This window comes from Phoenix dactylifera, unplaced genomic scaffold, assembly GCF_009389715.1.
Source record: "Phoenix dactylifera cultivar Barhee BC4 unplaced genomic scaffold, palm_55x_up_171113_PBpolish2nd_filt_p 000408F, whole genome shotgun sequence".
Taxonomy (NCBI): domain Eukaryota; kingdom Viridiplantae; phylum Streptophyta; class Magnoliopsida; order Arecales; family Arecaceae; genus Phoenix; species Phoenix dactylifera.
In genome coordinates this window covers 360,885-378,539 of record NW_024067849.1, presented here as the reverse complement: position 1 = coordinate 378,539, position 17,655 = coordinate 360,885, and the positions used below count along the sequence as shown (strand labels likewise).

At 40.7% G+C, this 17,655-nt stretch overlaps 1 pseudogene; it reads right to left on the bottom strand.

Moving 5' to 3' along the window:
- Nucleotides 1-1,593: 1,593 nt before the first annotated feature.
- LOC103708035 lies at nt 1,594-4,734 on the bottom strand (annotated as a pseudogene).
- Between the last annotated feature and the right edge of the window lie 12,921 nt (nt 4,735-17,655).

Genomic DNA, 17,655 nt, shown 5'->3' with positions numbered 1-17,655 from the left:
CTTTTTGTGCAGAGCTTTGAATAGGCAAGTTCCATTTCTCCATATTTGAGAGTCACAGAAGGATGTCTTTTTTGTTTCGTGCAAATATCTAGTATACTCGAAGCAACTTATTAGTAAACTTTTTACTCAATTATTCTATATCATCAAAATCAAACCTTTCGGGTCAATAATTTTCTTCTTTTTGATAACAACAAAATCTTTGAGTTTCAATAGAGTATAAACAATCAATATATATATATATATATATATATATATATATATATATATGTATGCATGTATACTTATTTTTATTCTTGATTGAATGGTACTTGAATGTTGGTTGATTTTCTAAGAAAATCAACTAGATTTATTATGAGCTTGAGCAAAACAATCGGTGCAGATTTTGATTGATTTCTTGAAAAAATTAACTAGATTGATTGTGAACTCATGTAACTTAATTTCTAAAAGTCATCCATGTCATTTCTAGTTGGCTAGAGGCAACCCAGGCTCTACGCCTTTGCTCTCAAAACTCACCAAACTCCGTGGACAACATGAATAAGTTGCAAAACTTGTCTTCTTCCACCCTTCAGGCAAATGTGAAAAGTTTACAGAGTATTTCAGCTGAAAAATTGTTCAGCAGGTCATGTTCTTGAAAAGGTTGAGCTTTTAGCTGGGGGTTGAAGACTTACTTCAACCGCTATATATGGGGATTTGTACTTAGAGACCACATGGGCAGGCTAATCTCTGCAACAAGTATTTTTAGAGATGGCGATTACGCCGTCCCATCGGGTTCCCAGAAATCCGGCCTACAATAGATTCAAGGCAGGTACAGGTAATGATAAACTTGCTCCGAACTTGCCCCATAAGTCTCTTCTGCGATGCGAAAAAAGTATGATTTGTATGTTATCAAATAATTTTTATAAATTTGTACGACCTGCTCCATTTAATTCTATCTGTCCCGTGTTGTCTCGAGATTTCATCCATCCAGCCCGCCCTTGAAACAAGCATGGTATGGTTATAGGTAAGGCTTATCTGGTCTCCAACCCATTTCGATCGCTTGGTATTTCTCTTCATAGTTGCAATGTGCATAATATTGGGCTAAGAGCTGCATGGGAGGGCTTATGCCCGGCTGTAATCTGGTTCAAAGTTTCACGAGTTTGGGTGCAGGGAGACTCAGAAACTTGTGATCAATTGGGTTAGTGGTTTTGCTTAATGCTCCCAGTTTCAATCCCCTGGTGAAAGATATCTGGCAGTTCAGAAAAACTCTGCTAGCATTCAAAGCCATACATATCTTTTGGTAGGAATCAATCTGCAGCTAATGCTCGGACAGAGACATCCATTGTGATGCAGAAGCTATCCCTCGTTTTCATATTAAATTGCCGGAGCTGATAGGACCTCTTTTCCCCATCTGTAATTTTATTTTTGTTTAGGGTCAGCCTCCCATGGACCCCAAAAGCCAAAAAAAAAAAAAAAACACTAACGTGACTAACCAGCCGGACCACCCCTCAAGAAACAACTCCTGGTAAAGACATGCAAGAAACATCTTGACTTGCTTTTCTCTCCAAAAATCTGAAAAGTTTCTCGCATCCAGCGATCAGTATTGCAAGGCTCCCCTCACACCATTTGAGCAGCCTTGGCCGGCGCTGTTGACGGAAACTCCTCGAGGTTATAGGCGTTGTTGTGTTTGGTTTTCTCAAACTTCTCTCCATCGCCCCACAGTGCATATGCCTTTTCACCGTGGATGGCATCATCGCCTATCTGCAAGTCCTCTTAGCTGAGGCGAAGCGGCACGATCAGCCTGATGACCAAGCAGATGATGGTAGTCATGGTGACATTGACAAAGATGATGAAGAGGATGCCAGCAAGCTGGACTACTAACTGGCGGAGGCCGGCGCTTGCACGACGGTCCGTCAGGCCGTAGAATAAGCCAATGTACTTGTCGACGCCTTCAATATCACCGAAAAGATGTAATTCAGCCGGGGCTCGGCAAAGAGACCGGTGAGGATGCCCCCGAGACTGCCAGCGACAGCATGGGTGTGGAAATTGGCCATGGTGTCATCGACATGCTTGAGGAACTGGATCTTCTTGTGGAGAATCATCATGGTGTACCAGGGGATGCTGCCTGAGAGGATGCCCAAGATGATGGCCGCCCAAGTCTGCACCACTCCTGCCTCCCATGAAACGAACTTTAAAGTTAGAGCTCAATGTAGACCCTGACTCAAGTCCATTGAGCTAGGAGGTGGAGGCTTGCACCAAGACTTTTAATTGAGGTAACAAAGATATATAGGAGGAATGACTTGGAGCAAATTAAGGGAGTAAAATATTTTTTTAATGGAATTCACATATGGCCCTTCAACAAACTTTCTTTAATCTGGATCAAAAATGATTTCCTGATGAATTAGGTTTCTTGTTTTTGCAACATATCTTTATAAATATCTGAATTTACGTGTATACCCTTGTGAATTTACTATATATATCCTCATAAATTATTCTTGTTGCATATGTGATCAGCATGCTATCTATCACAATGAAGAGACAAATTGTTTAAAACAGAAATGATTGAAATACCTTCAACTTAATAAGAATAGATATATAAAAAAAATAATTTATAAAGATAACCTTGCAAATAACAAACTCGCAAGGGTATACGCTTGGTTTCAAATATCTACATGCAAAAATACCTTTTCTGATTTATTGTGCACTGCCCCCCCAACCAAATGAAGATTGAAACAGTCAGGAGTTATTTTAAGCCTAATCCAAATTCTTTTATTCATATCCCATCGAATCAGTTTAACCTGAGATTTGTGGCTTGCATCTAGCTCTAAATTTAGACGTTTCACCTCCTGAAGCTGATCTTGATTCAATATAGATCAAGCTAGACCCAAGGTCCAAACCAATCCATTTACCACTTCTCTTTACAAATGCATTGGAATTAGAAGCTAAAAAAGGATTACCTGCAGCGGGCGTGATGCAGACGAGTCCAGGGATCATGCCTTGAACAGCGCCGATGACGGATGGTTTGGTGAAGAAGAAGTCGTCAAGGAGGAGCCAAACAAGGAGGCTGGTGGCAGCACACACGTGGGTGTTCAAAACGGCGAGAGATGCATCTCCATTTGCCGAATACGGCCCACCTCCATTGAACCCGGTCCAACCCATCCACAGCAGGCCTGCGCCGGCCAACATGAGCAGAATATTGTTTGGTGGAAATCTCTCCGTCATTGCTTGTCCGAGGCCCCACCTGCGTGTTATGTTACATTTTTCGCACGCCAGAAAAATCATGGAGCCAATGAAGAAGCTATTTTCATATGACTAATTTTATTAGGGTCATGTAAAGTAATGATAACTCTTAAGCCGTATTGTCGCTAGTGATATTTTCATCAGATAGACTGGATTATTTTTTTATGGTTTTGCTCGAATGAAATTAGTTATGGGTGTAATCAGATGGGACTTAGGAAAGGGAAAAATAAAGACTCTCGTCTCTAAATAAAATTCTCAATTAACTAACTGAATCCCATAAAATACCATCCAATCCATTATCCATTATGTGCTTCTTTTGATATTCTTGCATGAATTGGCTTGATGGCCCGTCCAGCTAGCCTGCAGGCTTCTAAGAGCCCCTCTACATGGACCATTCCAAATGGGTTGCCCAAACCTTTAGACTACCCAATGAGGGGTTAAAGTTAAAATTGCAGCCATGGTCCGTCCTGTATGACATGTAAATTGTTTTCTACCCTTCTCAAGAAAATTAATGTTTAAAAGAACAGAAGTTCCATATGTGGTTGTGACCATTTTCTTGTATGAAAAAATATATAAAAATACTAGAGCAAAGCCGGCCCCTATTTTTCCTCTCTCTCTTAATTTCTTCCATCTTTTGTCATGTTCCCAGCAAAATACTCGTGCCCGTATCCATCCTCGCCGTACAGGTCTCCCAAATTATTGTACCGGGCCACCTCAATTCGGAACTTAATAAACTCAAACATACTGGCAGCACTCCGGACCAATATATGGAAACATAGTGAGAGAGTGTGGACAAAAATGTATTTATGTTGATAGCTAGAAATCCTTACCCAGTATGCAGCAGTAAATCAGGCGATCCCTGACGAGAGGTGAATCACGTACCCTCCACAGAAATCGATTACCCCGAGCTTAACCAAGAACCCTTTGGGGTTCCAGACGCTGAAGGCTCCAACGGTGTAGGAGAAGGTGATCCACAGGGGCACAAACAGCATTCATGCATGGAAGTTCATCCTCCCGAGGAGCGACCCGGCGACGAGGATGGCGGTGATGGCGGCGAAAACAAACTGAAAGAAGACGAGGGTGGCCTCAGGATACGCGCCACTAAAACCCTGTTTCAGGAGGGAATGCTGGTCGAGGGCGAAGTTGGGCTTGCCCAAGAAAGGGACGAGTTTCTCGCCGAATTAAGGACATGTGGTACCCCCAGGTCACCCAGCAGATGAGGACGGCAGCGAAGGCGTAGAGGGCCATGAAGGCCGAGTTCACAGCCCACTTCTTCTTGACAATGCTGCCGTAGAGGATGACGAGGCCCGGCACGCTCTGGAGGCCGACGAGGGTCGACGCAGTCAGCTGCCATGCATTGTCGCCATGGTCAACCCTGCCGAAGGGGTCAGGGGCAGGAGCGGTAGTATTGCTCATTTTTCTTTCTTCCGGCTTCCTGTCTGATGAGAAGGGGAGGGCGTGGAAGGAGGGTTGGATTGAGAGGTGGTGAAGTGAAGGGCGGGTTGGAGTCGTATACATATGTGCGTACAACGGGATGAGGGCTTAGTCTGAGAGTACTATGCTCCTAGGAGTTGGCGTTGGCTCCTGTTTGATTTGGTCTCGAGATATCCAACTGGATGCAGCCTTTGTTCATGGTGGAATCTCCGTGAAAATTCCAAGGGCTTCGTGGGATCTAATTTATGGAAACAATGGGCAAATAGCTGTTCTAGCCTTGATTGTGAAATACGCACCTAGACAATGTTTTCCTAACATAGCTTTCACGTATAAGACAAAATTTAAGTTGCTAGCCATCTTGTGGTCGTCGCTCTCTTTCATCTAATGGTTCCGATGTTCAGGAATAATGGATTAGCAAACAACATAGATGCTAACTCTCCAGCACACTTCTCGTCCGAGCTACTCGATCCCGAGCATCCGAAAAGGGATAAAAGATAAAAGGTGAACTGACAGCCCAATAAATTATCTCTACCTCTAATTGCATCAAGGATAAAATGTATTAGAAATGCAAATTTACATAAAATATGATTATCAATTGTAATGGTAGTAAATTTGCCAAATTCATGATGGAATTCACAAAAAGCTTGTTTATAAGGAAACAACTTAATATGTCAAAATAATACGTAACACATCCGATAAATTTTTAATTAAAGATATTTGAAAATCTGCCCTCTTTTGGCTTTTACAATTACGGCCACAATTAATTCCCTGATAAGGTCCAAAATAGATTACTTCTTGAATACAAAACATGCCATCAATGCACTGTTTCAGTGCACATGGCGAGGACGGCGTGGCGTGCGGCGGGGCTGCTATGGAAGGGTTGGTCTCAGGGGGATCAGTTCTTATGGACCATCCATTGGTGGTCGGCCAACCCATTGATACGCCAAGAGGCGATTAGAGCGTCCTGCACAGCATACCAGCACTACAAGAATAATGGTCATTAGCGACGCATTTTTTGGCCTTTAATGACGCTTTTATGCGTCGCTAAAAACCATCCCGACGCTTTCGTAAGCGTCGGCAAAGCGTCGCCTATGCTACAGTGGAGAAAATGTTTTCCGACGCATCGAAAAGCGTCGAAGGCTTTCCCGACGCTTTTTATCGTCGGCAATTGCAAAATTAGCGACGCTTTAAAGCGTCGCTAGATGTAAAGTAACGACGCTTTAAAGCGTCGGTAGCTAACGACGCTTAAAAGCATCGCTAATTGATTTCTGGTCGAAATTTTAGCGACGCTTTAAAGCGTCGCTAATTGATTTCTGGTCGAAATTTTAGCAAAGCGTCGTTAGAATATTAATTTTTTTTTAAAAATAATTTTTAAAATTTCTAAACCCTGTTTACAAAATCAAAGCCCCATCATGTGAAGGGCTTCTCTTGAGACTGTTGAGTTTATTTGATGAACCGCATGGATGAGACTCCGCATACAGTCCGTTCTACCAGCGTGCATGACGTAATTTTTCGATGGCTATCATTCGGCGGTCCTACCTGATACACCGTTTTCTTTTCTTGCAAAAGAAAACCATTCCTCTTGTTATATTTCTCCTTTTATAGAAGTACGTACCATGCTGTGCTGATCCAAACATGCTTATGACCAAGAACCACTCAAGTCACATTTATCACACAAGATGGCAAGCCTTAAATCGACATTATATACGGAAAGGTGGAGATAAATAATAAGCAAACGATTATCAAGTTCTTTGCCAAAAGAAACTTTTCTCCTCATGAGAGGAATGCATCAGATGGCATCCAGTAAGCAACGAAAGAACTCAAAATTAGCACTCACAAAAGAATAGATAACACTGTTAAAGAACTCATATGCATTTTATTAAAATCATTCGAAGAATAGAATGCATTTATTAAGCACAGGTTTTCCATTACTCACAGACAGACTTATTAAAATTGGCTGCGTTTCTCCTCGGCCAAGAGAAGGAACTCTGTACGAGTTCAACAAATGCTGAAGAAAAAAAGAAATTAAGAAAGCAACTAGAAAATTGAAGTTATCCTTTCTGCAAACAACTTCCGAAAGAATCTCATGCAGAAGTCTCGTCATCTGAATCCTATATATCATCTCTAGAGCTTCTATAGAGGCAGAAAAAAAAAATGATATATCAGATAACTTTGAATCCTATTAAGTGGGAGGAGCTTCATCAATCAAAAAACAATGACCAGCATTTATGCCATTGAAGTTCAGCTCTCTGTAGATCGAACAAGCCTATAAAATTTAAATGAAACTTCATATTGGAAGAACATTATTATACCTGAGCCAAGTACCTGTTGCTTTGCAAAGGGAAATAGAACTTTGAAATTAGTTCAATTGCTTTTTGCCAAAACAGGGTCGTAGTCACAAGCCTCACCAGCCTTTACAAACCTACCTTTCACACGCTTTCTAGTATCTGCTCGGACCTTGCGTGAAGCATACCTATTTTGTTTCCCAAACCTAAAAATTACATCATCCAAGACCTGTTAGAATATTAAAAACTGTTTCTGATTATCATAACACGGAATAGATTATTATGTCTGCAACTTGAGGAACAAATGCTGCCAGACCAGCATAAACATGGAACCACTGACATAACATAAATTGTGTCTGTCTACTCACTGAATGTGTAACGACATTCTCTGAGCATCAATAGTTTAGGAGCTGGCAGACCAGCTGATTAAATCAGGTCTGATTGGAACCACCAGGACATTGTTTGGCAAGGTTGGTTCTTCTAGTAATCCATATGAACAGATCAAACCAGCAAGTTCCAAGCAGATAGGCCAGGTTGCATATCAGTGGCATGTTTGATTTATTAAAAGACTGTGCTGAAAGCATCAGCCAAGGTTCAAGCGAATGACATTAATTTGGCATAGAATCACTCAATCACCAAACAATAAATCTAATTGCAACCACTAGGGCATTTAATGTAGTAAAACTTTAATATTAAAGCACCATCAGCTAACAAAAACTATAGCAGCATTGTTTAATTCAACTAAAATGGAGCAGACAATTAGAACATTTTGGACTGGACATAAACCTATCAATTCAATGCCTATCCCAGATTGACAACATTGGGCACGTGTTCAAGCCAAAATATTGCACAAGCATGGGGATGCTTGCAGATGTGTTAGGCTGCGAGCTCCTAACACCTATGTTAGGACTCAAGATCTACAAGGGAAAAAGAAAAATGAACAAAGAAACCCTAGATCTACGATAGGCGATCATTACCTTCTTTCTGAGGCCCGAAGTCCCGGGCTTCTGCCCCTCAAAAGGAGACGTCTCCTTTCGAGTCACCGTAAACATCACCATTTTCTCCTTCTTTCTGTCGAGATTGCGATCAAGATCGACAGAGCGGGCGAGAGGTGGGGAAAGAAAGGAAAGATAGACACGGGAGCAACGACGGAGGACGTGTGGTGACGAGAAGCGAGCACGGATTTAAAGATCCAGAACATCTAGAATTTAAAGATCGAAGCAAGAGAAGAAGATCCCAAACCTGGCCTTGTCCCTGTCCTTGCCGGCTCCAAACTTCAAACGCCGCGTGATGCCTATCTGCGGCGGAGGAGGCGGGAGATATCCACAGGGAGGAGGCCAATTGAGAGGGGGAGGAGGGGAAGGAGATGCGGCGGAGGAACGCGATTTGGGGTCGCTCGAAGGAGGGGAATGGCTGAGATCGGCGGAGGGAGGGGGGAGTCGGTCGGCGTGAGCTAGCTAGGGATAAGGGATTTAAGGCTGCGGAGGGAGAGAGTCGATCGGGTTTTGTCGTGGGAGATATGAAGTCCGACGACGCTTATAAGCGTCGTCGAATTTCTCCCTTATGCCGACGCTTATAAGCATCGGTGATTCCATAAAAAGCGTCGGCGGAAGATTTTTTTCCGACGTTTTCTCAAAGCGTCGGCATTTACTGTTGCAAGAAAAAAAATTACCGACGCTTTTATCTAGCGTCGGCAATTTAGAGTCGGCAAACGCCTTTTTTGTTGTAGTGCAGATATGGCTGGAAAGGAATGCTCGAACCTTCGGCGAGTAGAGCATGTCGCCAAGGCTCGTGGCGGAGAGCGCCCGGGCGCAGACGGCAGAGATTAGTCATGTTTCCTCCTTAGAAGAACTTTTGATAGCTCGGGATATCTGGGGTTCTCATTCTGCCTCGGCAGCTTCTCGTACGGTGTTTTTCACCTGGGAGCTCCCACCCCAAGCTTCCTCAAGGTCAATTTTGATGGATCGGTGCTGGATGAGGGCACAAAGGGTGGAGCGGGTTTCGTCATTAGGGATCCGAATCTAGGGTCGTGGCGGCGGGAGGCTGTTAGTTATTTGACTGCACGGTTCCTGGAGCAGAGCTGAGAGTTGCCTGGGCGGATCTTCGACACGCTCAGTATGTGCTCTCAACTAATTCAGTCATTTTGGAGGGTGACTCGGCTACGGTCATTAGCTAGATCCGGGGGATCCGAAGGTCGGTGCTGCTGACCATCCCTTAATTCGCGATATCTGGATGATGATGAGGGACGGATGGGTGGTACAGACGAAGCATGTATTTAGAGAAGCCAACGGGGCTGCGAATTAGGTGGCCACGTTTGTGGCTAACCATGCCAGTAGTACCCTATGAGCAGGGGATGGAGAGCTGCTTCGGAAGCTCCATGATATTTTGTTTTCTAATTTTATTGGGTGCATCCATACGCATGTTGTATAGATCACTCGGTCTAGCAAAAAAAAAAAAACATGCCATCAATCACTATGGGCTATCGATCAGCTTCAACTATTAAGCCCGCAAGAAAACTAACTTTGAGTCACATGAAAATATGCCTGCGATCAGGCCCAACTAGCTAAGCTCAAAAAAATTAGTTCTTGATCATGCAACCCTATTGGCTAGGCCAGACATATAGTCAAACTAGAGTGGAACATAATATCCATACCAAACCTATTTCTCCATCATATAAAGATCCATAAATTTTATAAATATGATTTGACAACTTATTTTGGAGCATTTAATTACGCATAGTCAAATTAACACATATTTTGATGTGGCGTAATTCAGTTTCATGCACTACAGCAAAAATAGGATTTTCCAACTCTTATATGCTAATGCAAAAAAGAAGTGTCGGCAATTTGGTGACCGCATCAAAATTTGCCGACGTTTTCTGGTAGCGTTGGCAGAAATTAAACCAAGACGACGCCAGTAAGCATTATGGAAATCCAAAATTAAGACAATATTTATAAACATCGTCGGAAGCCGAAGCCATGCCGTCGTCAGAATCTTAAGGAAAGACGACGCTTACTATGACGACGCTTTGGCCTCCGACAAAGGCCAAAGCTTCCCACACCAACACCTAAGTATAGTGCTAGCACCGATGATGCTTATAAGCGTCATGGGACATAACGAAACCCTCCCCCAACCTAGAGCCCAGCATCCTATCCCTGTTTTCTTCCCACAAAATCCCCAACCATAGAGACCATCGTCCCTATTTTCCTCCCCGACCTAGCCTCCATCTCCATCGATCTTTGTCGAGCTCTGCCTCCGCCCATCCGTGGAGCTCCTCCCAACCTGCTTAGCCTAGATCTATTTGAATGTCCAAATGTCTTCACATCTTTTGTATTTCTAGACAATCATCTACTTGTTATATGTAAACCTTGGTTGTAAATAGCAGTGTTATCAATGAAATACATGTTTTTTTTTCAATGAGCTATGACTTTAGTACAATTGTTATATCTTAATTGTCTCCAACTGCTCAAACATACTCCTGAGTCAAAAGGATCTAATATATTCTGAAATTAACTTGCTCTGATTCTTAAGTTAAAATCATCTAAAACTCTAACATCATAATATGCTCTGATGCAATAACAGATATCAAAAAATCTGATACAATAACACATTAGCTCTGATACATTCACAAATTGCTTTTGGTATGATGATAAGCTATGTTGGATCAAGCATATATGATATATTTAAAATACTGCTATATTTCTAACTCAAAAAGCTCTAATCTTTTTAAGTAAAAATGCTTTAAAATCTTGGCACTGAAACTCCCACTAAAACTCTATTTCAGTATTAAATTATTATCAATCTGTTCCTCCTATGCAATTATTCTCCTTAACTCTTGATGCTTCAATCATGATCTATAAATAGAAAATGTTCTAACCCCTCACCAATTTGTTGATGACAAAAAGGGGGAGAAGTAAAAGAATTTCATAAATTTTATAAATTAGGGAGAAGTAAAAGAATTTCAGGAAAGGGGGAGAAGTCCTAGAACTTCAAAAAGGAGAGAGACACTGCTTTGAAGACAATCCTATAGAAAAAAATTGATAAATGACAAGAGATAGGGAGAGACGCATAATTTGATTAATCATAATATAAAGGGAGAGATTCTATCATAAACATATTTTGAAAGTTTTAAGAGTCAATAATGCACATATTATGAATATTTCTTTGCTCTAAATTTTATCGCAAAACGTGCTCTCACACTAAATTTCATTGAATATTTTGAACTTTCTAAATATCCTTCTTGCTCTAAACTATACTGCAAAAATGTTCTGAAAATTACTGTTAAATTCTTTTAGACTCAATAGTTTTGACATCTTCAAAAAGAGAGAGATTGTTAATCCTAAAGGATGGATTTTGATAATCACATAAAAATTGAGTTAAATGTGTACTCTAATGATGTTGGCTTAAATGTGAAGAAATAGATCTCTAGACAAAAGTTGCACATACAAATTTCAAAGAATCAAGAAAAATAAAATCAAGAAACTTGAAAATTCTGTCTGTAAAGTGAGTGAGCCGATCCTTGTGTTTAAGGAGTCGACCCTTTGTAGTTCAAGAGAAACAGAGAAGAATCACCGCTTGAAATCGAGTACATGAGCCGACTCTCGTGCTTTGGGAGGCGATTCAATTTATACATGAGCCGACCCCCAACATTATTGAGTCAACCCTTGGGAGAGCGCAGGTAATCTATGAGCACTAAAGGAATGATGCGACTCTTGTGTTTGATGAGCCGACCCAATATCTACATAAGTCGACTCCCGACATTGACGAGTCGACCCTAGAAGTAAATGCAGGAACATTATATGGATTGAAGGAAAGAGCCGACTTCTAAACTCAGTGAGTCGTCTCCCTTTGTACAGGGGATGACCCCCGAACCTAGTGAGTGGACCCATGGCATCCTGACAGCTCCAACAGCTATTTTCGATAGTACTTCTTCTGGGTGAACAACGGATAGTTTCTTGGTGTGACTGGTATTCGGTACTTCTTGAAAAGCTTACAGTCTATAAATTCAAAGTAACACCAAAAGAAAAAGAAGACGAGGGAGAGGAACAAGTGAGAATATCTTATCACCCAAAATCCAAGCTTCAAAAGAAAAAATTCTCACATAAGAGCCTTTCAGGAAAAACCATATTGTGAGAAAACTAGTTAAAATATTCAACAGAGAAGTTGATGCTGTGCATTCAAGACCTTTAGCTACAACCAACGACCATCATCAAAGCTTTAGTTTTATTTTTATTGTTACATTTATTTTGAAGCTTTACTTACCCTATTACAACATTTATCACTTAGCTTTATTTCTGCTGTAACAATTATATTTACTCTGAAACTGAGAAAGGTTCTACCAAACCTTAATTGAAAGTTGTTGAATCAGGGGTTCAACAAGCTTAAGATTTTGGTTGGTGAGCCTGTGAAAACCGACTGGGTTGTTTGTGAACTCAAAAAATAATTATGTAAGATTTTGGTTGGTGAGCCTGTAAAAACCGACTGGATTATTTGTAAATCCAGAAAACAAACAGGTTAAGGTTGTGGTTGGTGATCCTGTCAAAATCGACTGAGTTCGTTGTGTCCCGAAAAAATGGCGAGTTGAGTTATGAGCTCGAAAAACAGCCATACTGTAATTTGGGTGGTTATAGTAAAATTTTCAAGAGTCTTGGAGACTGGACGTAGGTGTGGGTTACACCACCGAACCATTATAAATTCTTTGTGTTTGTGTGTGCTTTTCTCGTTATACTATTGCACTTTAACTTCTGCTTTTATTCATTCACTGCTTAAAGCACATTATATCCTTCAAGTTGAAATCATGGTTTATCCGCTGCATTTTAGTTTAGAAGAAATTTAAAAATCCAATTTACCCCCCCTCTTGGGCTGCATATGTAGGCAACAAAAAAGATTCTCATATGGGTTTTCCAATACATGTAGTTTGAGTCATTGAAAAATGTAGGTTTGTTTGTAGAATGCCCTTCAATAATATTGGTGTTCAAAAAGTTTGCCAATAGATCTTTTCTCAAAAGATGGTGAAGTCTAAAATTAATTTTTGGGCCTTGCTCCAATACCAATTGTTGGCCCAACTAGGCAACTCGAGAGGAGAGGGGTGAATTGAGTTTATAAAATTTTGCAGAAATAAAATCAAATTCCCTCAAGTTTTTGAATCTAATGAAATAAATTAGATACAACAAATATAGCAAGTAATAATCATAAATATGTACCTAAGTATAGAAAAATAAAGAGAGAAGGTCAGAAAAGTAATACGCAATGATTTATAGTAGTTCGGTCTTCTTGTGAGCCTACATCCACTCCTCAGAACTTCTTTCCGAGATTTAATCCACTATGCTTATCCAAAGCTTTACAAACCGCTTGTCTTCCGGGTGTAAGCAACCTTTACACTTGGTGATACCCGAGCTAACCCTTGGTTGATCTACTTTCTTAAACATTTTCTTGTTTATCTAGAGTACAATCCTTCCTAGCAATTACTCTCTATCACTCAAGCTAACAAGAGCTCCACAACTCTTTTATAATACTTAATCAAAAATAACAAGAATAAAAGCACTACACTCAATTTCTCAACAAGAAAGAATTTTCACTTGTAAGCACAATACTCTCTTGATTTCTCTTCAAACTCTATGGATCTCTCTTCCTTTCTTTTTTTCTTTGCTGCAATATGAGGTATAAACCTCCTTTTATAGGTTTGATGTTGCCCAAGGTGACAACCCAAGAGGAGGGTGAATTGGATTTTCTAAGAATTATGACCCCAAATTAATTTATAAATAAATGCACAATTTAACCTATGTGAAAGGAATAAATGCAGTGGAAGCAAATGTAAGTAAACTCTAGGCAATCACAAGTAAATTAGTTAAGAAATTAAGCTAGAGAAAGTACACAATGCAAGGAGAAAAGTAAAGCAAGAAGCACAAAGAAACACAATGCAAACACAAGCAAGTATAGTGGTTCGGTACACTCCAAGGCACCTACATCTACTCCCCAAGCGTCCCCTTGGAAATTCGCTATAATCCCATGGATTACAGTTGGATTGTTTTACCGAGTTCACAATCCAAAAATCCTCACAGTTAGTTTTTCGGGCTCACCAACAAAATCCTCACAGTTGGTTTTACAGGCCCACCAACAAAAAGCTTCACAGTTGGTTTTACGGGCTTACCAACAAAAACCTCATAAAGAGTATAAGTAATTCAGAATTTAAAGTTCCTTAAATGAGCAAATAAAATAAATATGCACTAAAGAAAAGAAAAGAGAATTGATATCGCTTTGAAGATGCTTTTCTTTTCTTTGCTGAAGTTGCTTCACTCTTTAATGGGTTGGTTGAGCTCTTGAAGTCACTTAGGATTTCTAATCAACACTCTTCTTTTTGGGTTTTATTGCCCAGTAGGCAGCCCAAGGGGGGGGGGGGTGAATTGGGCCTTAATTAAAATGTGGAATTTTAACTTGTGATTAATCTAAAGTGTCAGTCTGGATTGTTAGTGGAATAAAGATAGAGAAATGATAACACAGCACAAGGACACAAGATTTGTAGTGGTTCGGAGCCAACCTTGCTTCTACGTCCACTCTCCAAGTTCCACTTGAGATTTTCACTATAATCCTAGAATTACAGCACGGTTGTTTTACAAGTTTATAACTAAACTTGTTGTTTTACCGGCTCACAACGAACCACCTCGTTTGTTTTACTCGGGCTCACAAACAACCTAGTTGGTTTTCACAAAGGATCACCAACTACAACCTTAGACCTCCTGATTCAATCCCTTGATTGAATCAAGCACCCAAATATAAGAATGAATGTATAAATACAAGCTTCTAAGAAAGTAGATAAAACAATTTTAATGAAAACAGCAAAAAGAAGCTTCTCAGATAATTTTAGCCGATCGAGATGCTGCTTCTTTTCTTCTAGATCCTTTCCCAAGTCAAACAGCAATGGAGGATCTTTCTATTTTGGCTTTAGTGCAGACAAAGAGTGGTTTCTCGATGAAGAGTAGCTTTCTCCCGATTTTTCTTTCGAATGTCCTTTGAGCTCTTGTTTCAAACGATTTGCTTGATCTTCTTTATTTGGATTTTTCATTTTCATTACTATTCCACTTAGAACGGATCTTCTTATAGCTTCAATTTGAAAAACTAGCCGTTAGGCACAAAAGAGTAGCCGTTTTGTCGTGCCTGGCAATTCTAACAAAATGTTCGTTGAAGCTGGAGTCGTCTCGCCCGTCCAGGAGTCGACTCGACTAAAGTGGAAGACGTCTCGCATGATTCTGGAGTCGGCTCTGCCTCGGGATCCCTCTGACAAGTTATCAGTTGATTCTTGTTGGAGTCGGCTCGCGCGGTTCGGGAGTCGTCTTGCATCTTGGTCCACAAAAAAGGAGTTCTCTGCCTTTGTCCGAGAGAGTCGACTCGTAGTAGTTAGGAGTCGACTCGCGCTTCGTCCGAAAGATGGGAGACGCCTCGCACTTGTCTCGAGTCGACTCATGCCTTGCGACTTGAAATACACTTTCTGTCTGCCTGAGAGAGTCGTCTCGTAACAGTCGGGAGTCGTCTCGCGCTTCATCCGAAAGATGGAAGACGGCTCGAGCTTGACTCAATCGACTCGTGCTTTGCGATCCGAAATATTTTTTTCTGTCTGCCTGAGAGAGTCGACTCGCGCTTTGTGGAGACGGCTCGAGGGTGTGCCAGTATGCCAATCTTGTGCCGGAGTCGACTTGTACTTCCTGGGAGTCGACTCTAGTTCTGGAAAATGCTTGAATGGTTCCAACACTTGAGTTTAAGATCCATGAACCATTTTCTAAGATATTCTTTTGAAGTGATAGCATTGTTACCTTGAAAATACTTATTTAAAATTGTTAGTCCAACAAGGAATATACTCAAAATATTTTGGCACATCAAAACCAAGTAGGGGATCAATCAATTACTCAGCAATCTTTCCCTTTTTGATGATGACAAAATATTGAGTAATTGCAACCAAGTATTAATTACATAAACAAATCCAATCAAGAATGTATGCTCATTTTTTAATTTATCTGAGATATGAAAGGTGTGAGCAACAAACTTCAATATTATAATGCTCCCCCTTTCACTTGGAATTGTGTAGTTATGTGAATTTTATTGTTTAGCCATTGTGAGTCTTTACATCCATGATGAAGCTTTTCTTCCCCTTAATTTGTGTAAACATCGTTCACTTAGCTCCCCCTAAGTTAGTGCATTTAATTTGCCTCCTTTACCATTCATACTTAATTCTTCTCTTCCTAACTCTTCTCCCCCTTTTTGTCATCAGTAAAATATATTAAAGGAGTGCAGTGATCATAAGATACAGAGAAGATGAGAAAGAAATTGATCATTTCATTTCATCAAAATGTTGTATACATTTGTGATGTTGAAGTAGGTTCAAAAAGTACATCACTTGTGTAGAAAAAGATCTAACATGAGTTAGTAGTTAAAGCAGTAGGCACACCAGTAATCCTATTCGTCATCTGAGGTATTGTTTTCAGGACTACTAGCCCTAGAAGGAGGACCTCTAGAAAAATGCCTAAGATATCTAGTACGAGAGGCAATCTTTGTATGTTGTGGTCTAGCCGGCTCCCCCTCTAGAAGCATGACCTCTGGAAGATGATGCTGCTAACTGTCTCCCTAGACCATTGGCAATCCTTTCTACTTCTGTCTCAAGGTGCTGGAGTCTGGCTTCTATGGCCTCAATCTTCTGAATTTTCTGTTCTATCTTGTCGGTTAGTTTGTTATTCACTTCATCCGCAATCATTTTTGCCATTTTCTTAATTTGATCATCATCCAATCCCATAGGAGATTTTGCTGGCTGTCTAGATGATTCAGAAGATGAGCTATAAGGAGAGTCAGGTGATGAAGGTGAGTTAGGTACAGCCTGTGCTCGTGCTCGGCTAGACTCACCTTCTTCCAAGTGTCTAGATCCTTTTCGTTGCCATTTCCTATTTATTTTTCTGAACCCCATTATGTGCAAGGATTTTTTATTATATACATCAGCATTATGGAGTACTATCTGTGGCTCCTTTTCAGGGACGATAATTTTAAAAACTCTGAACGGTAAAGTGAGAGCCATTCCATAGGGTAGACTTAGCCTGCTTTTTATGGCTGCCTCTCTCATATAGATCATCATCATTCTTGGTAAGTTCAACTGAATGCCCTTTAACACAGAATACATAACCACAATGTCTCTCTCAGTCAGCCTCTCAAAACATTCCATCTTAGGGAATAGAATTCTTGCTAAGATACTGTGGAGTAGCCTCATTTCTACAGGCAGTTGGATTGCTGTAATACTTTCTAAGGGACCTATGTCATTCTTTCCCAGAATTGCTTTAAGTGCACTCTTTTTGTCACCATGTTCTGTAGGGGAAAGTCCTTCATTCGGCATTTTCAAAACTCGAGCAACCAGTTGCTCAATTACTATGATTTTGGTTCCTCTAACAGAACAAGTCAGAGTTCCTATCTGGATATCGGCCTTCAAGGATTGGTAAAAATCTCTAACAAGGTCAGGGTAGTTGGGTAAGTTCAACGAGCACATGTAGTCCCAACCCAAGGCTTTCAACTTTTCTCCTACTGTAAATCTTTCTCTTGCTAGAAACTCAAAGTCAATCCTCCTATCTTTGGTTACAACTCTCTCGGCCGAAGGCGAAGGCAAGATCGGAACGGTGGGTTCTGGCGAACTGATTCTTCTTCATGTGGATTTCCCTTCCTCTTGAACCATTTCTGCAGATCTCTTCCT